The sequence below is a fragment of the Neomonachus schauinslandi genome, chromosome 8 (genome assembly GCF_002201575.2).
Source record: "Neomonachus schauinslandi chromosome 8, ASM220157v2, whole genome shotgun sequence".
Classification (NCBI taxonomy): domain Eukaryota; kingdom Metazoa; phylum Chordata; class Mammalia; order Carnivora; family Phocidae; genus Neomonachus; species Neomonachus schauinslandi.
The window spans coordinates 52,783,852-52,807,634 of NC_058410.1; positions in this window are offsets into that span (position 1 = coordinate 52,783,852).

Below are 23,783 nucleotides of genomic sequence, written 5' to 3' on the forward strand. Positions count from 1 at the left end.
TTTTTTTTTTTTTTAAGTAGTTTCCTTGCCCAACGTGGGGCTTGAACTCAAGACCCTGAGACCAAGAATCACATGCTCCACCAATTGAGCCAGCCACGTGCCCCAAATCTTCACTCTCTGAGCCAACTTTTCATTTGCGTGACTTTGGCCAGATAAACCAAAGAGGACACTTCTCTCACTCGGGAATGTTCTAATCCCTAGGCCTGGTCTGTAGTAATGGTTGTGTTCAGCTCAAAGTATCAGAAATGCCAATTTCAGTAGCTTAACAATTAGGATTTAGTTTTTCACATAACAAGAAGACCTGAGGTTAGCAGTTGTTGGCTTTGTTTTAGTGGTTTGATGATGACATGCAGATGTTATCTCTTAGTCTTTTCCCTTTGGTCTCAGGATGGCTCCTGCATTACCAATCTTCATGTCTGCATTCAAGGCAGAAGAAGGGGGCTCAAGAAAAGGCTTATGCCAGCCACATCTATCAATAAGGAAAACATATGCTTTATCAGAAGCCCCCTAGCAGTATTCTCTTGGGTCAGAACTGGGATATTACGGCATCCTGAACTGCTAAAGATCTGGGAAAGCAGTATTTGGCTTTCAAACCTCTATAGTATAGACAGCAAAGGAGATGGGGGTTGGGCATAAATGAAATGCTGATCCACCTACACCAGCCCCATCCTTCTTTGCTCTCTGACACATACCACCTTCTATACTTTCATAAAACCAAGTTCCTCAGCCACTCATTCTGAGGGACAAATGGTAAGGAATAAGCATATTCATAAACCCCTTTGACCACAAGGATGGTAGTCAGACAAAGATTGGCTCCAACTTCCAGGAGGGAATGAGTACCTTGGATGGTCCCTAACGTAAATGAAGTTGAATTTTACTAATCTGTGGGTTCCACGGTTGGTGTAAGGGTATTAGAGGATATAAGGCTATTAAACTGGGGTTGGAGTGAGAGTGAGAAGTAGGGAAAGATCTGCAGAACACAATTGGTGGGCTAGGGTACTATGAGTCAAAAAGCAGCCCTGACATCAGGAGATTTCCACCACAGATAGATTTCTAGTCACCTCTCTCCAAAAATGTCTGTAGCATATGATTTGTCAATGCTTGAAATCTCCTTTAACAGTGGACAAAATCTGTATCACAGTTAGTGATAATGTTAAAATTCAAATAGTTCTGGAAAGGTAACATTAACTTACATTTTTTCAAAATACTAAGGGCCTCAAGGAAAAATAATGCCCTTCTTATTTAATTTAAATAAAGTCCAGATTCTTCACCTCCAGGGGCCAAGAGTGAGAAATCAATCCTCTTATGTCCCAATAGCACAGCAGAGATCTGGTTAGAACATTAAAAAAGACGTTACTCAAGACTAAATAGCAAAAGGGAAGGTAAAAAGGAAATAAGCACAGTTTCTGAGACATAGCTTGCACCCATGATAAAGACTCATGTCAGAAAACCCAGGAAAAGAAATCTTTTGAAGGTTATCCTCCCTCCACAAGGTGGATGCCATTTTTACCTCCATGAGCCAAGCATGCACTTAGTGTTATTTACAGACCCAGGAATCTACATTGAGACAGAGGGGCTCGGTCTCCCTCCTTAGATTCTGGCCAGAGTTCTAGTTTCCAGTCTGAACCCTCATACTCACTCAAATGACTCACCCTTAAAATGATCTCCCTCTTCAGGTGAGAAGTGTATTTATAAGATTGGGGTCTGACCCTAACCCTTGCAGGCCCCAACAGGATATTCATATTAGAATAGAAGACATCAGCCCCACAGCCCCAACATTCATACATAACTGAGAAACAGAATCATGGCCGGGGCGGAGGGGGTGCGGGGGGGAGTGGTACAGTGGAAATGTAATGCCCATACAAGGGCCAGTATTAGCTCCTCTGAATGGAGAAGGACTGTCTAAAGAAGCCAGGGGGAATTCCAAAATGTGGAAATGAGCAGAAGGGTAAGTCTAGGGTCACAAAAATATAACTCATGTTTTCCAAACAGGTAGTAAGAAGTGTATCACAGTAATGGTCACAGTCACCATTTCTTTGTCAGAGCTCCAGGCCCTCTGCCTCTGAAAGACACCACGTAATATTGCATGTTGCCCCTAGAACTGGTCCTGGGGCCATCCTGGGGCATTGATCCTTTCCCCCTGATGCACTCTGGCAATATATCCCATGGCCCCCTGCCAAAGTCTCCACCACTAGCCTCTGTACCAGCTTGGCTGTGTAAGTTCCCTGGTGCCATCATTAGGACATACTCCTGGCGCATCTGTCACTGGCAAGTCCCTGATGCTGCCTGTACAGTCATTGATATCTGTGTCTCAGGGGACTCAGGCTCTTAACTTCTCAAAGACAGCATAACTTTAAAAACAAAGCTACAGGGTGCTGGGTAGCTCAGTCGGTTGAGTGTCTCAGGTCATGATCTCAGGGTCCTGGGATTGAGTCCCGTGTTGGGCTCCCTGCTCTTCAGGGAGTCGGCTCCTCCCTCTGCCCCTCCCCCCACTTGTTCTTTTTTCTCTCTCTCAAATAAAATCTGAAAAAAAAACCTTTTATTTTTATTTTTTTTAACAGAGAAGTGACATGACCTGGCTTCCTTCCTTTCTTTCTTTCTTTCTTTCTTTTTTTTTTTTTTAAGATTTTACTTATTTATTTGACAGAGACACAGCAGGAGAGGGAACACAAGCAGGGGGAGTGGGAGAGGGAGAAGCAGGCTTCCCGCGGAGCAGGGAGCCTGATGCGGGGCTGGATCCCAGGACCCTGGGATCATGACCTGAGCTGAAGGCAGACGCTTAACGACTGAGCCACCCAGGCGCCCTAAAAAAAAAAAAAAAAAAACCTTTAAAAACAAAACTACATCTTTTAGTTTTTTCTGGTTTAGTTCTTGCAGCCCTTTTGCTCAGAAGATGAGGAGTCTAAGGGGCTGGACTAGGCAAGGGAGTCCATTCCAGGCTTCTAAGTACGTTCAAAATAATATCTCTCCTATACCCATCCCTTTATCCTGGAACCAAATGTCAAGTCCCTGACTCTGGGAATCCATTATTTCCCACCAAGCCTCTGGGTTTCTCAAGCTCCAAAGCTCCAGCAGGCTGTCTCCCCACCATTACCTCCAGTATGGTGGGACCTCTGCTATGTATATTTACTTTTCTATTTTCCTGCTACAAGATAGGTCCACCAGAAAAAGTTAATACTAAGCATGACAAATATAGTGCCATATAGGTAAAAATATAAAAATAAGAAAAAAAGTGAAATAATATGAAAATACTCATCAAAACTGTAAGTAACAGCATTTACAATTTTTAAAAAATATCACCGAATCACTGAAAAATTATAGAACCAATAGAACATTATATTTTGAAATTGCCTTAAAATCATTTGACTCTTGTTTGGATAAATAAACTGAGACTCAGAGGGATTAAATAATTAGAGTCATACAGTTGATGATAGGGCTAAATTAAATAAAACTGGTTACAAAGTGGAATAGGTGTATAGGAATTTGCCTATCTATATTGATATCATCAGTTCACATGCTCTGTTTTGAAGAACGTTTTGTTAGTCATCTTGGGTTTTAGTTTTTACCTATCAATGAGAAACTGTTGAATTTGAGTTTGAATATTTCCCTCCACCCCAACCCTTAATAGATCAGCACAATGTTCTCAGCAGAGTAAAAAATAATAATAATAATAATTCTTTAAAGGTCAAATAAATGATAATCACAAAGAAATGGAGTGCTTCCAATTTTACTCTAGCAGACAATGCAATTTCAATTCATTAGCTTATGTGGTTTATATACAACTTTATATAAAGCTACTGTACTTTATCATGTGTCTCTGGAATGTGAGTGCTGGATTTGAGACTTTGGAACACAGAGATGTGTATAACCAAATAATAATCAATGAAGCGGAGATTTGCAATTATTTGGTTCATTTGAACTGTTAGATAGCTTACCTGGGTAACTGAGAACTCAAGGTCTATATTTTCTCAAGTTAATTTCTCTAGTTCTCAGCATAGGTACACAGTGGGTACTTAATGCTTAATGATGAGGGTGACAATTAACATTTATAAGGCGTGGTACACTCCATCAAATCTTTTCACACATAAAGTACTGATAGTTATAAAAGCTTCTCTATATGTTGTGTAATCCAGCCTGAATAAAAGTACTGTGAGACTTGGGGTGCCTGGGTGGCTCTGTTCATTGAGCATCCAACTTTTTTTTTTTTTAAAGATTTTATTTATTTATTTGACAGAGAGAGCGCAAGTAGGCAGAGAGGCAGGCAGAGGGAGAGGGAGAAGCAGGCTCCCCGCTGAGCAGGGAGCCCGATGCGCGGCTCGATCCCAGGACCCTGGGATCATGACCTGAGCCAAAGGCAGCGGCTTAACGGACTGAGCCACCCAGGCGCCCTGAGCACCCAACCCTTGATTTTGGCTCAGGTCATGATCTCAGGGTCATGATGGGCTTTGGTCTTTGATGGGCTCCACGCTCAGTGGGGAGTCTGCTTGAGATTCACTTTCTCCCTCTCCCTGAGCCCCTCCCCTGGCATGCATGATTTCTCTCTCTCAAATAAATAAATAAACCTTAAAAAAAAAATACTGTGAGACCACTATGAGCATTATATCTCTGTCTCAATCATCAATTTTTTGGTGAAAACGGACACATTAAGCTATTTGGCCTATGAAGAGAAGGATAGGAAAGTTCTGTGTCTTTTCAGGAAATACAAATATGTTGTGATAACTTTTCTTCTTGCAAATATTAGAACAGGTATCAAGAGGGAATGGACATATGCCCACATAGGGTCAACTTGGGATCTCCTGGGATTAGACTTCCTAGTCTATAGCAATGAATGTGCATAGACCTGGTGACATAGGATGCAGGACCTCAGTGACAATAAATGTAAGGAATGTTGGACATATAAAAAAAATTAACACTGGTCTACAAGTCAACAAAAAGAAAGTGAATTTTTTTTTTTACTTTTTATTATGAGAAAAAAAAAAGGCGGGGTGGGGTGCCTGGATGGCTCAGTTGATTAAGTGACTGACTCTTGGTTTCAGCTCATGTTATGATCTCAGGGTTGTGTGATAGAGGCCCCTGTCTGGCTCCACACACAGTGCAGAGTCTGCCTAGGATTTTTTCCCCAACTCCCTCTCCCTCCCCCTCTGCTCCTTCCCCTGCTTTCTCTCTCTAAAATCAACCAATCAATCAATCTAAAAATAAATTCTAAAAATACATAAATATTTTTAAAAGATAAAATAAGGGGTAGGGAAAATAATATAATGAACACCCATATATTCATCACTTATACGAAACAATTGCTAATATTTTGCCATATTTGCTTCATATATTTTGTGAAGTGTTTTGAAGGAAATACATGCAGTGTACATTCCTAAAAATTAAGGATCATTTTTATGTATGACCTCAATGCCTTTCTCACACCTAACAAAATTAGCAAGTATTTCTTAATATTATCTAGTATCCACTTTATAAAATACACTTCATAGTATCATTTCATGGGCAAATGAAATTATGACCAGTAAGTGAGAAAAAACATTCTTTAGCTTCTGATATTCATCTTTATTGCTCACAAATGTAGCTTGGTGTTGTGAATAGCACTCTTGGACTGAGGATACCTGGGTTCCATTTTTGGGTCTGCTACTGATTTGTGGTGAGATCACAAACAAGTTGCTTAATTTCTCCTTGTCTCAGGTTCTTTGCTTATAAACAGAGGACAGAATAGATTATTTCTACTTGGGTTTATTTGAAGAGCTGATAACCTGTAGGCCTAAAGATTATTTGGCTATATTTCCACACACTGTTGAGATAGTTCAGGGATAATGCAGAAACAAGTTGTTTTACTGTCTTAGCCATTCAGGCTGCTCTAACAAAATACCACAGGTTGGGTAGTTTATCAGCAACTGAAATCTGGAAGTCCCAGTTAGGGTTCCAGCATGGTCAGGTGAGGGCCCTCTTCTCAGTCACAGACTTCTTGTATCCTAACATGATGAAAGGGGCTAGGGAGCTCTTTGAGATCTTTTTTATAAGAGCACTATTCCTGGGGTGCCTGGGTAGCTCAGTCGGTTAAGCATCTGCCTTCGGCTCAGATCATGATCCCAGGGTCCTGGGATGGAGGCCCGTGTCAGGCTCCCAGCTTAGCAGGGAGTCTGTTTCTCCTGCGGCCCTGCTCATGCTTGCTCTCTCTCTAAAATAAATAAATAAATAAATAAATAAATAATTTTTTAAAGATTTTATTTGAGAGAGAGAGAGAGAAAAGACAAGCAGGGGGGAGAGGCAGAGGGAGATGGCGAGGCAGACTCCCTACTGAGCAGAGAGCCTGCACAGGGCTCCATCCCAGGACCCTGGGATCGTGACCTGATCCGGAGGCAGACACCCAACCAACTGAGCCACCCAGGTGCCCCAAATGGAATCTTAAAAAAAGGGTGCCTGGGTGGCTCAGTCGTTAAGCATCCGCCTTCGGCTGAGGTCATGATCCCAGGGTCCTGGGATCAAGCCCCTCATCGGGCTTCCTGCTCAGTGGGAAGTCTGCTTCTCCCTCTCCCACTCCCCCTGCTGTGTCCCTGCTCTTGCTGTCTCTCTCTGTGTCAAATAAATATGTAAAATCTTTAAAAAAAAATTTAAAAAAATCTTAAAAAGAGCCCTAATCCCATTCATGAAGGGTCCATCCTCATGACCTAATCACCTTCTAAAGAACCCACCTCTTTTTAAAATTTTTTATTATATTATGTTAATCACCATACATTACATCATTAGTTTTTGATGTAGTGTTCCATGATTCATTGTTTGCATATAACACCCAGTGCTCCATGCAGAACGTACCCTCTTTAATACCCATCACCAGGCTAACCCATCCTCCCACCCCCCTCCCCTCTAGAACCCTGTTTGTTTTTCAGAGTCCATAGTCTCTCATGGTTCGTCTCCCCCTCTGATTTCCCCCCCTTCATTCTTCCCCTCCTGCTATCTTCTTCTTCTTCATCTTTTTTTTTTAACATATAATGTATTATTTGCTTCAGAGGTACAGATCTGTGATTCAACAGTCTTGCACGCTTCACAGCGCTCACCATAGCACATACCCTCCCCAATGTAAAGAACCCACCTCCTAACACCATCACCTTGGGTATTACAATTCTAACATGTGAATTTGGAGGGGACACAAGCATTCAGACCATAGCATCTACCATAGTCATAAACACTATTATTATTATTTTTTAAAGATTTTATTTATTTATTTGAGAGTGAGCAAGAGAGCAAAAGCAGGGGGAGTGGCAGAGGGAGAGGGAGAAGCAGACTCCCTGCTGAGCAGGGAGCCCAATGTGGGGCTTGATCCCAGGACCCTGGGATCATGACCTGAGCTGAAGGCAGACGCTTAACCGACTAAGCCACCCAGGCACCCCAAAACATTATTTTTTTACGCCAGAAGTTTTTTTATTAGTTTCAGAGTAGAATTTAATGATTCATCAGTTGCATATAACACCCAGTGCACATCACATCAAGTGCCCTCCTTAATGTCCATCACCCAGTTACCCCATCCCCGGCCCACCTCCCCTCCAGGAATCCTGTTTGTTTCCTAGAGTTCAGCATCTTTTATGGTTTGCCTCCCTCTCAATTTTCATCTTATTTTATTTTTCCTTCCCTTCCTCTATGTTCATCTGTTTTGTTTCTTAAATTCTACATATGAGTGAAATCATATGGTATTTGTCTTTCTCTGATGGATGTATTTCGCTTAGCTTAATACCTTTTCCATCCATCCATTGTTCCATCCACATCATTGCAAATAGCAAGATTTCATTCTTGTTGATGGCTGAGTAATATCCCATTTTATATACCACCTCTTCTTTATCCATTCATCTGTTGATTGACATCTGGGCTCTTTCCATAGTTTGGCTATTGTGGACATTGCTGCTATAAACATTGGGGTGCAGGTGCCCCTTGGAATTACTATGTTTGTATCCCTCAGGTAAATACCTAGCAGTGCAATTGCTGGGTTGTAAGGCAGCTCTATTTTTAACTTCTTGAGGAACCTCCATACTGTTTTCCAGAGTGGCTGCACCAGCTTGCATTCCCACCAGCAGTGTAGGAGGGTTCCCCTTTCTCCACATCCTCACCAACATCTGTGGTTTCCTGAGTTGTTCATTTTAACCATTCTGACCTGTGTGAGGTGGTATCTGATTTGTGGTTTTGATTTGTATCTCCCTGATGCTGAGTGATGTTGAACATTTTTTCATGTGTCTGTTGGCTATGTGTATGTCTTTGGAGAAATGTTTTTTCCTGTCTTCTACCCATTTCTTGACTGGATTATTTGTCTTTTGGGTGTTGAGTTTGATAAGTTCTTTATAAATCTTGGATATTAGACCTTTATCTGATAAGACATTTGCAAGTATCTTCTCCCATTCTGTCGGTTGTCTTTTGGTTCTGTCGACTGTTTCCTTTGCTGTGCAGAAGCTTTTTATCCTGATGAAGTCCCAATAGTTCATTTTTGCTTTTGTTTCCTTTGCCTTTGAAGATGTGTCTAGCAAGAATTTGCTGTGGCCGAGGTCAAAGAGGTTGCTGCCTGTGTTCTCCTCTAGGATTTTGATGGATTCCTGTCTCACATTTAGGTCTTTCATCCATTTTGAGTTGATTTTTGTGTATGGTGTAATAAAATGGTCCAGTTTCATTCTTCTGCATGTGGCTGTTCAATTTTCCCAACACCATTTGTTGAAGAGACTGTCTTTTTTCCATCGGAAATTCTTTCCTGTTTTGTCAAAAGATTAGTGGACCACAGAGTTGAGGGTCCATTTTTGGGCTCTCTATTCTGTTCCATTAATCTATGTGTCAGTTTTTGTGCCAGTGCCATACTGTCTTGATGATTACAGCTTTGTAATAGAACTTGAAGTCTGGAATTGTGATGCCACCAGCTTTGGGTTTTCTTTTTCAACATTCCTTTGACTATGTGGGGTCTTTTCTGGTTCCATACAAATTTTAGGATTATTTGTTCCAGCTCTGTGAAAGATGTTGATGGTATTTTGATAGGGATTGCATTGAATGTGTAGATTGCTCTGGGTGGCATAGACATTTTAATGATATTTGTTCTTCCAATCCATAAGCATGGAATGTTTTTCTATTTCTTGTGTCTTCCTCAATTTTTTTCATGAGTGTTCTACAGTTTTCAGAGTATAGATCCGTTACCTCTTTGGTTAGGTTTATTCCTAGGTATCTTATGGTTTTTGATGCAATTGTAAATGGGATTGATTCTTTAATTTCTCTTTGTTCTGTCTCATTGTTAGTGTATAGAAATGCAACTGATTTCTGTTTATTGGTTTTATATCCTGCCACTTTGCTAAATTCCTGTATGAGTTCTAGCAATTTTGGGGTGGAATTTTTTGGGTTTTCAACATGGAGTATCATGTCATCTGTGAAGAGAGAGAGTTTGACTTCTTTGCCAGTTTGGATGCCTTTTATTTCCTTTTGTGTCTGATTGCTGAGGCTAGGACTTCTAGTACTGTGTTGAACAACAGTGGTGAGAGTGGACATCTCTGTCGTGTTCCTGACCTTAGCATAAAAGCTCTCAGTTTTTCCCCCTTGAGAATGATATCCTCTGTGGGCTTTTCGTATATGGCTTTTATGATATTGAGGTATGTTCTCTCTATCCCTACACTGTGGAGAGTTTTAATCAAGAAAGGATGTTGTATTTTGTCAAATGCTTTTTCTGCATCTATTGAGAGGATTGCATGGGTTCTTACCCTTTCTTTTTATTAATGTGGTGTATCACATTGATTGATTTATGGATACTGAACTACCCTTGTAGCCCAGGAATAAATCCCACCCCATCCCATTATCTTGGTGAATAATCCTTTTAATGTACTGTTGGATTCTACTGGCTAGTATCTTGGTGAGAATTTTTGCATCCATGTTCATCAGGGATATTGGTCTGTAATCCTCCTTTTTTGTGGGGTCTTTGTCTGGTTTTGGGATTAAGGTAATGCTGGCCTCATAGAATGAGTTTGGAAGTTTTCCTTCCATTTCTATTTTTTGAAACAGCTTCAGAAGAATAGGTATTAATTCTTCTTTAAATGTTTGGCAGAATTCCTCTGGGAGGCCGTCTGGTCCTGGACTCTTGTTTGTTGGGAGATTTTTGATTACTGAGGAAGACAATAATCTTAAAGGCACAGGTAGCTTTCATGGAATAACAGTAACAAACAGGACTCATGAAGGTGGTACATAGGTCTAGAACTGAGAGTTTATATACAGGGACACTGGATGTGGGCAGGCCTCCCCAAGGGATCCTATCTACATGAGAGTTACATCACAGAATAGCAGAAGGGAACTCATGCTCTTTGCTGGTCATTTACTCTCAAAAGGAAGGGAAGAAGAGTTGAGCCAAATGTTCTTAGTTCTTAAAAGAATTCAGAATTCTTCTAAAATTTACCAATCAAATAAGTCTCCTTCCTGGTCTTGCAGTGCAGTAAGGGTAGACAGAGGTCAGGAGTATTATACTGAGTTCTTTCAACATGGAAGGAAATTTGGGGAGTGGATAATTTATTTGAAAATAAGAAAAACTGAAAAAAAATCAAAAAAAAAAAAAGAAAATAAGAAAAACTGAAAATAAATGAACTAAGCATTTAATTCTAGAAGCTACAATAAGTCCATAGGAAGTAGAGTAAAAGAAAAAATAAATATAAAATCAGAAATTAATATGAAAACAAACAGAAAAATAAAAGAGATGACCAATAAAGCCAAATGCAGCTTGTTTGAAAAGACCAATAAAACAGACCCACCTTTCACAAAGTAGTCAAGAAAATAAGAGAATGGCAGTAAGTGAACAATATTAGAAATTTTAAAGGGCGACATTACTACAGAAGTTGTAAATATTTAAAAATCAGGATCATTTTATTAATTTTGCCAGTATGTTTGAAAACAGAATAGCCAATTTTCTTAAAAAAAAATCACCAACTCATTCAAGAAGAAGCAGAAAAACTACCTAGAACAATAACTGTTAAGAAAATTTTATTGGCATGGTGCATCCACTCTGGAAAACTGTATGGAGGTTCCTCAAAAAGTTAAAAATAGACCCAGCAATTGCATGACTAGGTATTTATCCAAAGGATGCAAAAATACTGATTTGAGGGGGCACATGCACCCCAATATTTATAGCAGCACTATCAACAATAGCCAAAGTATGGAAAGAGCCCAAATGTCCACTGACTGATGAATGGATAAAGAAGATGTGGGATATATACACACACACACACACACATATGTATATACATACTATGGAATATTACTCAGCCATCAAAAAGAATGAAATCTTGTCATTTGCAACAACATGGATGGAGCTAGAGAGTATTATGCTGAGCGAAATAAGTCAGTCAGACAGAGACAAATATCATATGATTTCACTCATATGTGCAATTTAAGAACAAAACAGATGAACCCAGGAGAAGAGGAAGAAAAATAAGATGAGAGGCAAACCATAAGAGACTTTTTTTTTTAAGATTTTATTTATTTGAGAGAGAAAGAGAGATCACAAGCAGGGGGGAGGGGTAGAGGGAGAAGCAGGCTGAAAGAGAGAGAGAGAGCTTGAGAGAGAGACAAACCACAAGCAGGGGGGAGGGGTAGAGGGAGAAGCAGACTTCCTGCTGAGCAGGGAGCCTGATATGGGACTCGATCCCAGGACTCTGGGATCATGACCTGAGCTGAAGGCAGATGCTTAACTGACTGAGCCACCCAGGCGCCCAAGAGACTCTTAATATAGAGAACAAACTGAGGGTTGCTGGAGGGAAGGTGGGTGGGTAGGGAAGGGCTAAATGGGTAATGGGCATTAAGTAGGGCACATATTGTGATGAGCAATGGGTATTATATGTAAGTGATGAATCACGAAATTCCACTCGTGAAACCAATACTACACTATATGTTAACTAACTTGAACTTAAAATCTTGGAAGAAAACAAACAAACAAACAAACAAACAAACATATTGGATGAAAAGTCATAAAAAAGTACTTTACAGAAGATATGGATAATAATATAAAAAATAAAAATAATAATTACATTTAAAAAAAGAAAATTTTATTGGCATAATAAAACTCTTACTGCGGTAAAACTCTAATAAAAACTCTGGTACCATAAAAAGTACTAGGCTGTTTTAAAATAATGTACCCAGGATTTGTCTTAATCAGATACGATAAGATATAAAGACAGAGAAATTACTGTCATGAAGGAAGATAGGTTTTTGTAATTACAGATCCATTAAAAAGGAAGCATGGCACACCACACGGGACCACATAGGAAAGCACCCGGGATAATCAAGAGGCAGACGGAGCAAAGGGGAAAGCAAGCATGGGCCAGAAAGAATGGATGAGGCATGGTAGGCAAATTGAGCACATTCAGGATTGGATAGTTTGAATAATTTTTGCAGGCTCTGGGCTATTAGGGGTAGTCTATAGTTGTCTAGTACCTGGCACTAAAGTGATTTATGGCAGGGGGAAAATATCCTTGCAGGCACCTGATAAAAGGAGGGGGTTAAAGACTCTTGATTGTTTCGTTTGCATATCAAAGACATGTTCCAAGGCAAATTGTTATCTCTAGGAATTAGCTAATCCTGGTAGGGGCAGTCCCTCCCCAGGTCTGTAGGCCCCAAGATATCACAGCATCATAAAATACAGAAAACAGAAAACATGATTAATAAACAGTCCAGGTCAGTTTTACCAACAAAGAAAGAAAAAGTCTATCTTTTCAAATTGTCCCAGAGAACAGGAAAGAGGGAAAGCTACCAAATTCTTTTTCTGAGGCTAGACTAACCCTGACACCCAAAGCAGAGTAGAAGAAAATAAAAGTTTAGGTAATTTCACTTATGAACACAAATGCAAAATATTACACATTAGAAAATTGAATCTAACATTGTATAAAAATGATCAAATAGGATTTATAAGAATGCAAAATAACTTTAGAAAACTATTAATTTAATTCACCATATTAACCTATTAAAGAAGAAATATCATGATTACCTCAAAAGATACATTTAAAAGCATTTGGTAAAATGTAATCCTAATTCATGTTTGTTTGTTTTTTTCAGATTTTTCATTGATTAAAAAAAGTTTTTTAGGGGCACCTGGGTGGCTCAGTTGGTTAAGCAGCTGCCTTCAGCTCAGGTCATGATCCTGGGGTCCTGGGATTGAGCCCCACATCGGGCTCCCTGATCAATCTGCTTCTCCCTCTCCCTCTGCTCCCTGTTCGTGCTCTCTATCCCAAATAAACTAATGAAATCTTATTTTTAAATTATCTTTAAGTTTTTATTTAAATTCCAGTTAATTATACACCATACTTACACCATAGTGTAATATTAGTTTCAGGTGTACAATACAGAGATTCAACACTTCCATACATCACCCAGTGCTCATCACAGCAAGTGCACTCCTTAATCCCCGTCACCTATTTAACCCATCCTCCCTCCCCTCTCCACTCTGGTAACCATCAGTTTGTTCTCTATAGTTAAGAGTCTGTTTCTGGGTTTGCCTCTCTCTCTTTTTTCCCTCTGCTCATTTGTTTCTTAAATTCCACATGAGTGAAATCATATGGTATTTTCTTTCTGACTTATTTTACTTAGCATTCTAGTCTCTAGCTCCACCTATGTTGTTGCAAGTGGCAAGATTTCATTCTTTTTGATGGCTGACTAATATTCCACTGTGTGTGTGTATGTGTGCGTGTATGTGTGTGTACACCACATCTTCTTTATCCACTTGTCAATCGATGGACACTAGGGCTATTTCCATAGTTTGGCTATTGTAGATAATGCTGCTATAAATATCGGGATGCTACATCAAAAACTAATGATGTAATGTATGGTGATTAATATAATAAAAAATAATAAAAATAAAAAAATAAATATCGGGATGCTTTTGAATTAGTATTTTTGTATTCTTTGGGTAAATACCTAGTGGTGCAATTGCTGGATCATAAGGTAGTTCTGTTTTTAACTTTTTGAGGAACCTCCATACTATTTTCCTGCCACACCAGTTTGCATGCCCACCAACAATGCAAGAGGGTTCCCCTTTCTCCACATCCTCACTAATACCTGTTGTTTGTGTTGTTGATTTTAGCTATTCTGACAGGTGTGAGGTGGTATCTCATTGTAGTTTTGATTTGTATTTCCCTGAAGATCAGTGATGTTGAGCATCTTTTCATGTGTCTGTTGGCCATCTGTGTGCCTTCTTTGGAGAAATGTCTATTTAAGTCTTCTGCCCATTTTTTTTTTTTTTTTTTTTTTTTTAAGATTTTATTTATTTACTTGAGAGAGAGAGGATGAGAGACAGAGAGCACGAGAGGGAAGAGGGCAGAGGGAGAAGCAGACCCCCTGCTGAGCAGGGAGCCCGATGTGGGACTCGATCCTGGGACTCCAGGATCATGACCTGAGCCGAAGGCAGTCGCTTAACCAACTGAGCCACCCAGGCGCCCGTTCTGCCCATTTTTAATTGGATTGTTCATTTTTTGGATGTTGAGTTTCTTAAGTTCTTTATATATTCTGGATACTAACCCTTTATCAGATAGGTCATTTGCAAACACTTCTCCCATTCTGTAGGTTGCCTTTTAGTTTTGTTGATTGTTTCCTTCACTGTGCAGAAGAAGCTTTTTATTTTGATGAAGTCCCAATAGTTTATCTTTGCTTTTGTTTCCCTTGCCTCAGGAGACATATCTAGAAAGAAATTGCTATGACTGATATCAAAGAGGGTATTGCCTATGTTCTCCTCTAGGATTTTTATGGTTTCATGTCTCCCATTTAGGTCTTTGATCCATTTTGAATGTGAGAGCTTTTCCTCTACGGTCAGGAACAAGACAGCAATGTCCACTCTCACCACTGTTATTTAACATAGCACTGGAAGTCCTAGCCACAGCAATCAGACAACAAAAGGAAATAAAAGGCATCCAAATTGGCAAAGAAGAAGTCAAATTCTCACTATTTGCAGATGACATGATACTATATATAGAAAACCTGAAAGACTCTACCAAAAAATTGCTAGAACTGATACATGAGTTTAGTAAAGTTGCAGGATACAAAATCAACATACAGAAATCTGTTGCATTTATATACACCAATAATGAAGCAGCAGAAAGAGAAATCAAGTTAAATCAATCCCATTTACAATTGCACCCCAAACAGTAAGATACCTAGGAATAAACCTAACCAAAGAGGTGAAAGACCTATACTCTGAATACTATAGAACACTATGAAAGCAATTGGAGAAGACACAAAGAAATGGAAAGACATTCCATGCTCATGGATTGGAAGAATAAGTATTGTTAAAATGTCCATACTACCCAAAGAAATCTACACATTTAATGCAATCCTTATCAAAATATCAACAGCATTTTTCACAGAGCTAGAACAAAAATCCTAAAATTTGTATGGAACCACAAAAGATCCTGAAGAGCCAAAGCACCTTGGAAAAGCAAAGCAAAGCTGGAGGCATCACAATTCTGGACTTCAAGTTATATTACAAAGCTGTAGTGATCAAAACAGTATGGTACTAGCACAAATACAGACACATAGAACAATGGAACAGAATAGAAAACCCAGAAATGAACCCACGATTATATGGTCAATGAATCTTCGACAAAACAGGAAAGAATATCCAATGGGAAAAAAGAGTCTCTTTAAGAAATGCTGTTGGGAAAACTGGACAGCAACATGCAAAGGAATGAAATCGGACCACTTTCTCACACCATACACAAAAATAAATTAAAAATGGATTAAAGACCTAAATGTGATCCATTCATGATTTTTAAAAACTTCTCAGCAAAATATTAATGAAGAGAATTTCCCTAACCTGATTATTTGATATCTGCTAAAAAAATACACACAAACAGCATGCTGAGTGGTGAAACTTCAGAAACATTCCTTTTTTTTAAATAAGTAATATCCATACCCAATGTGGGGCTCTGACTCATGACCCCCAGATCAAGAGTCACATGCTCTACCAACTAAGCTAGCCAGGTCCCCAGAAACATTCCTTTTAAAGTTAAGAGCAAGGCAATACTAAATCCCACCATTCCTACTTTTAAAAAATATATATTTTATTTATGTATTTGAAATAGAGTGAGAGAGAGAGAGAGAGCATGAGCCGGGGGACAGAGGGAGAGGGAGAAGCAGGCTCCCCACTGAGCAGGGACCCTAACAGGGGGCTCAATTCCAGGACCCTGGGATCATGACCTGAGCGGAAAGCGACGCTCAACCGACTGAGCCACCCAGGCGCCCCACACTCCTACTTTTTAACACTGCACTGGAGATCCTTGACAACCCACGGAGATTTAAAAAAAAAAAAAAAAAAGAATAAAAGTTCAAAGACCCAAAACATATCGCTTAGAGTTCTTAGTTAAGAGCAATAGATGCTGACTCTGGTTGACCAAGCAAAAAGATTTTATTACCAGAATATTTGACAGCTCACAGAATCATTGGGATAGCTGAGAAACTAGGCTTAACGCTGAGTTTCCAGAAGTGCCTATAACATGCTGTAGGAATGTCTGACAAGGAATCCTTTGCTGTCACCACTGAGGCCTATACATTATTGATAGACCATTATCACTTCTGTTCCTGCAACTTGACTTCAACTGCTACCCCTGCTAACACTGATGTCAGCTCTGCTCCATCACTGCTCTTACTGTCACTGCTGTCACCACTACAGTATCAGTAATTGCTTGTTCCTCAGCTGCAAGGAAGGCTGGGAAAGAAGTTTGGAATATTTTAAGCTTCTAAAGAGGGAGCAGTCTTTGTCCTACAACTAGACTCATAAAGTGGGAAATTCCTCAAACATAGAAAGGAGTTTAGATGCTGGGTGGTCAAAACAAAGGATAAATGTCTACTCAGGAAAAGAAAAATAAAAAGTGTTATTTGCAGATGCTATAATAATCTACATGGAAAATCTAAGGTAATTTATAGTCAAAATTGTAAAATTAGTGAAGAAGTTTAATTTCCTTGACATAATACTAACACAAAAATCAATGGCTTTTCTATAAATCAGCATTATGTAAATAATTAAAAAACTAATTGAAAAAGGAGATCATTCACTATAGTAAATATACTATAAGGTACCTGGGAATGAATCTAACAAAAGATGTATACATTCTTTAAGGAGAAAACTGTAACATATTATGAAGGACAAAAGGACTTTTCTGGAAAAAAAATAGAGGTACATACCATGTTCTTCTTTGGGAAGACTTGATTTCAAAACATACGAATTTGATGTATAAATTTACCATAATTCCAGGTGCGATTTTTTTATGCAATTTGAGAAAGTGATTAAAATGCAAATGGAAGAATAAATATCTAAAAATATCCCAAACAGTTCTGAAAGAAATGAACAAGGAGGTAGGACTTGCTCTTTAAAATATCAAGTCATAAAGCTTTAGCAATTAAAATAGTTTAATACTGGTTTAGAAATGTTCGAAGAGATCAGCTGAGGGGGATAGAAAGCCCAGAAACAGACCTATGCATTTAGGAAATCTTGATCTATAACAGAAGTGATACTGAAATCAGGGGTAAAAAGGATGAGCAATAAATGATGTTGGAACAATTCACTTTCCACATAGAAAAATAAAGATCTCAACTTCACAGACAACACAAAAGCAAATTTCAGATAGATTAAAGCTTGAAGTGTAAAAAAACCAAAACTTTTTTTTTTTTAAGATTTTATTTATTTATTTGACAGAGAAAGAGAGCACAAGCAGGGGGAGCAGCAGAGGGAGAGGGAAAAGCAGACTCCCCACTGAGCAGGAAGACTGATGCAGGGCTGGATCCCAGGACCATGACCTGAGCCAAAGGCAGACATTTAACTGACTGAGCCACCCAGGTGCCCCATAAAAAAAACAAAACTTCAAAACCATTTGAAGAAAATACAGAGAATATATTTAGGATCTTGGGTCACAGAAAGTGTCTTTTTTTTTTAGAGAGGGAGAGTGGGGAGGGGCAGAGGGAGAGAGAAATCTTAAGCAGGCTCCAGCTCCTGGAGCCTAGAAACAAGGCTCAATCTCGTAACTCTGAGATCATGACCTGAACTGAAATCAAGAGTCGGACGCTTAACCAACTGAGTCAACCAGGTGCCCTTAAAATTTCTTAAACTAGACACAAAAAGTACAAACCATAAAGGTAAAGAACTGCTATTTGACTACATAAGATATAATCAAAGTAATGAAAACATACAATCAATGTAATGAAAAGCACAGACAACTTAATAGAAAGATGGCTGCAGTATGTGAACAGAAGTTGAAGGGATTAGGAAACCCAAATGATTCATCAACATGTGAAAAGATGCTCAACCTTCCAGGTAATTAGGAAAAAACGAGTAAAACAACGAGATATTATGTATCACCAATTAAGGGTTGTCATGCAAGTCGGGGAAAGGCAAATCTATTAAATCTATAAAACTAAACAAATCTATTAAACATAAGTATAAATAGGTATAATCTCTCAGAAAAACAATCTGGAAGTATGTTATAATATTTAAATACTTCTAGGCTTACAGAAACTCCTGTATATGTACTCAAAGAGACATGTGCAAAGTTGCTCATTGTCACTTCATTAGTAACACCAAAAGAAACAAACAAACAAGGAAACAAATGTCCATTAATAGGAAAATGAATGAATAGAATTTTAGGTAAAATGTGGTAATCCATAGATTGAGTACTGAATAGTGGTTAAAAGGAACTAACTAGAATCTAAACAGACCAACATGAATTGATGTCAAAAATACAATAATTGAGAGAAAAAAGACACATAATAATATACACATTACGAAATCATTTTTATAAATTGAAAACATATAAAACATTGCATATTTTTATGTTTATAAAGTGTTCATTTATAGATATTCCTAGAAAAGTATAAAATAATTAACCAGAAAGACACATACTTTGGTAGCCAAACCATAAGATGATCCCCAATGAATTCTGCCCTTGTATGATCTCCTCCTCTTGAGTTTGACCAGGGTTTAGTGACTTGCTTGCAATGAATAGAAGTTATGGTGCCACTTTCAAGATTAGGTATAAAAAAACTCTGACTTTTCTCTTGTCGGCTCTGGTTCTTCCAGCTCTGATGAAACAAGTTGCATGTTGTGAGCTGTTCTATGGAAAAGTCCATGTTCCAAGGAATTGAGGGCAGCCTTTAGCTAAGAGCCAGGAAGGAACTAAAGCCCTCAGTTTGACAATCTTAAGGAACTGAATCCTGCCCACAATCACTGAGAGAACTTGGAATTGGGTGGATTTTGCCCCAGTTGAACCTGCAGCCCCAGGTAACACCTTGATTGCAACCTTGTGAGAGATCCTGAGCCAGAGGGTCCAGGTAAAGCACAAGGATTCCTGATCCACAGAAACTGTAAGAAAATAAATGTTGTTTTAAGCCATTAAGTTTTGGGGTAATTTGTTATGCAGCAATAGATACTAATAAAACACATTATGAGGGTCATAGTCTGGATTGGGGAGGGAGTAGGAGGGAATGGGATTAGAGTAAAAATGAAGGGGAATTTTAAAAATACTTTTATAGAAATGACTTTCAAAAAACATGACAAAATGTTAATAACTGTTAAAATCTGGGTTGTGGGAACATGGGTGTTTATTTGGTACATTATCATATGTGCTTTTCCGTATTTTCTTTACTTTTCAAAAAAAAAAAAAAGAAAAAAAGAATAAATTCCCAATCCCACACTATGAGAAAAACCTAGGACTGAGATCTTATCTTCTAGCCCTCTAGACATGAGAAATACACTTTTTGTTTTCAGGTTCATGTAGTTGTTGGAGGCTTTCTTGGTATACTCTTCAAGTTATTATTTCATTTGTTCTCTACAGAACTAGTTAAAAGTGAGGTCATTTAAAACTCTAAATTCAAAAGCACCAGATTTTAGGAATAGTGACTCTATGGACAGGAAGAATTAAAAATGGAAGGGAAATTAATTTTTGAAAATTATGTCATGCTAAGTTGAAAATATAAATTACCCCAGCACATACCAAAGAAGAGTAATGAGACAAGTGTAACAATTATCCTACAATTCAGACAAAAATCCTGAAAGTACCATTGGGCTACTTACATTTTGGTCCTTTCTTCTTTTGACTTTATGATAAATCAACTTTAAAAATGTTTATTTCAGGATATATTTAAAAATTGGCATACGATAAAGTAGCAACTTAAATTATTGGATATATCATTTTATTACATTTGCTACCTACTTACTACTCCTCATACATTCTGGTGATCTACTATAACTAATCATATATATTTAAATAATTTGGGTCTATCAAAAATATTACTTGTGATAATTTAATAATTATGAAACCTCAAATGTTAGGCTTTACTTTTGAGGCTCATTTCCACATTTTATTCCTTTTCTTTGGATTAGCCAGCCATTTTATGAGGGCCATCTTGACTTCCTCTTACATAAAATCCAGTATATCAGTTTCTTTCATTTCATAATGAATGGTACAATTAAGATTTAATTAGAAGCACACTAGGAGGGGCCCCCAGGTGACGCAGTCAGTTGAGTGTGGACTCTGGTTTCGGCTCAGGTCCTGATCTCAGGGTGGTTGGGTGGTTGGATCAATGCCCTGTGTCAGGCTCCAGGCTCAGCAAGGGGCGGGGGGCGGGGGGCGGGGGAGGGAGGATCCACTGTCTCTAAAAAGCGGCCGCCCGTAAACTTACAGATGGGAGAGATGGAGCTCTTTAAAATAACATAATGGCTAAGATGCCTGGGTGGCTCAGTTGGTTAAACATCTGCTTTCGGCTCAGGTCATGATCCCAGGGTCCAGTCCCACATCAGGCTCCTTGCTCAGCAGGGAGCCTCCTTCTTCCTCTGCCTGCCACTCCCCCTGCTTGTGCTAGTTCTTCCTCTCTCTCTCTGACAAATAAATAAAATCTTAAAAAAAAAAAATAACATGATTGCTTGTTACATTGACCTCCTTCCTTGTCATGTGTTCACAAAAGCTCATTTTATTTAAAGAAGAAAGACTCACAGAAGCTTCAAGGAAGAAAAGGGGAATTTTCACATTTGCTTTACAAAGAACATCCTGTCCAAGTTTTTAAGGGTGAGAAAACCTTAGTCATTAATGCATGTCCTACTTACTCTTCCCTTTTCATAGCCTTACAAAGAAGCACATTTGAGAAGTGATTAGTTCATCACAAAATATGAATCAATTTTGAATATGTAGCTTTATAATTTATTATAGTAATATAGTTGATATACATTAGTTTCAGATGTACATTATAATGCTCACCACAAGTGTAGGTACTATCTGTCACCATAAAACGCTATTACAATATCATTGACTTTATTCCCTGTGCTGATACCTTTTAATCCTGTGACTTATTCATTCCAAAACTGGAAGCCTGTTTATCTCCCACTCCCCTTCACCCATTTTGCCCTCCCCATCATCAGTTTGTTCTCTGTATTTATGGGTCTGTTTCTGTGTAGCTTTATATTTAAAACAATGCTTTAAAAAACTAATACTTCCTATTAGAATTTGTGTCTTCATTATTGCTTCTAATCTTTAACTTTTTTTTTCTAACTTAGATATATCACTTCCAAGACTGAAGTAGAGGGTACACTTATTTATTTTTTCTTTTTTTCAAATTTAAATTCAATTAATTAACATACAATGTATTATTAGTTTCAGAGGTAGAGTTCAGTGATTCATCAGTCTTATATAACACTCAGTGTTCATTACCTCCTGTGCCCTCCTTAATGTCCATTAACTAGTTACCCCATTTTCACCCCCCTCCCCTCCAGCAACCCTCAGTTTGTTTCCTATGATTAAGAGTCTCTTATGGTTTGTCTCTAGAGGGTACATTTAAAGATGAAATTGCAATTATGGGCTTTCTTATTTGAACTGAGATTACAGCTGACCCTCGAACAGTGCAGGGGTTATACACAGCAAGGGCTGACCCTTGCACAGTGGAAAATCTGTGTATAACTTTTGACTCCCCCATAACTTAACTACTAATAGCCTACTGTTGACTGGAAGCCTTACCAATAACATAAACAGTTGATTAACACATATTTTGTATATGTATTATATACTGTATTATTATAATAAAGCTAGAGAAAAAGAAAATGTTATTAAGACAATTGTAAGATTAACATAACAGAATAAAATAAAATTAAAAAAAAGAACTGTAAGAGGAAATACATTTACAGTATTGTATTTATCAAAAAAATCTGTGTATATTTGGACCTGTACAGTTTAAACCTGAGATGTTCAAGGTCTATGGTAAATATTTTTCTGAAAGGCAGAATGGAAGAGCAACTTAGTGCAGAGGTTTGAGCCTTGGTGAGGTGAGAAAAGTGTTCAAGCTGCTCAAAATGACCTACTGACATATCTTGGCTATAGGAAGATGAGTGGTTTTGCTGCAAAGTGGATTTCAGGCAATTATGTGTACAACTGCTTAGGGCATGGAAGATTTCTAACAATTTGGACTACAAATAGAGAATAAGTATCTTAGAAACCTTTCTTATCCATCTTGTTCTTTCCTTTTGGGTCCAGAGGGCCTAATCATGGAATGAAGCAGAGAAATAATCAAGTGCTTGTGATCATCATGGAGGTGAGGACTTGCAGAAAATCCTAAACATCCAAGGTCTTGACATTCACAGGATCCAAAATTAATGCTCTAAAGGCAGAACATTTCTGGAAACAACTTATCACCCACAGATCTCTGTCATTAAGGCCTTATATTATCCTAATCAATACATCTTCTAATAATGAGCTAGATGATATTTTATTTCAAGAGGAAAGCAGAAGGATTTTCCAGAGGTCATTATTTTAGACCTTATTTTAGAGATGCCTAGTTAATCTCATGTTTATATATTTCTAGGAAAGTTGACTCTGGCAATCTTGAATTTTGTTTCTCTTTCTACAGTCTTTAGAATATAAACAGAATAATAGTGCCCACATATAAATTTATTAAAGTCAGATTTCTCCCAGGATGTAAGTCATTTACCCAGAATCTATTTAATGTACCACTGTACGTGTGTGTGTATGTGTGTATGTGTGTGTATATATATCCAACCAGAGCTTAAGATTAGCATGGAATAATAGGTTTACTGCCTGCCTTGATATAATTACATTCTAAAACAGAAAAATTTGATGTTTTTTAGGTGTCAAGTTTTTGATGTGTCAGGTAAGTTTATGATTTCTTTTAGACTTTATGAAATATTGGAAATAACTTATGGATCTTTAATTCTCTTCTTATGTACTCTTAGATGTCTAGGGATCTGAGGCTGGAACCCACTGGTTTATAGGATGGAAACAAGTGAGTGACTATTTGTTCATTCTGGTCATTTCAGGCACTGTGATAACTGAATCTCTGCAAAGCTGATCTGGATAATTAACATATTTAAATTTGAAGATGGTTCAAAATCTAGTAGTAAATTTGCCACAGTCAATTAAATCTCTTTGTGTGAGAATGGCCCAAATAATGAGCTATATTTTAAGAAACCACACTTATGGTATGCATTGAAGGGAGTCACTAAAAACCCAGTTGCCTCAAAATTTCTCCTTTCACCCAATCTACCTTTAATACCATCCACTTCCTTTTCCCCAGCATGGACTCCAAAAAGCTACTGTTTTCTGTTTTCTGCTTTTGTTTTTTTTTAAGATTTTATTTATTTATTTGAAAGAGAGAGCACAAGCAGGGAGAATGGCAGAGGGAGAGGGAGAAACAGGCTCCCCTGCTGAGCAGGAAGCCTGATGCAGGGGTCAATCCCAGGACCCTGGGTCATGACCTGAGCTGAAGGCAGACACTGAACTGACTGAGCCAACCAGGTGCCCCGCCAT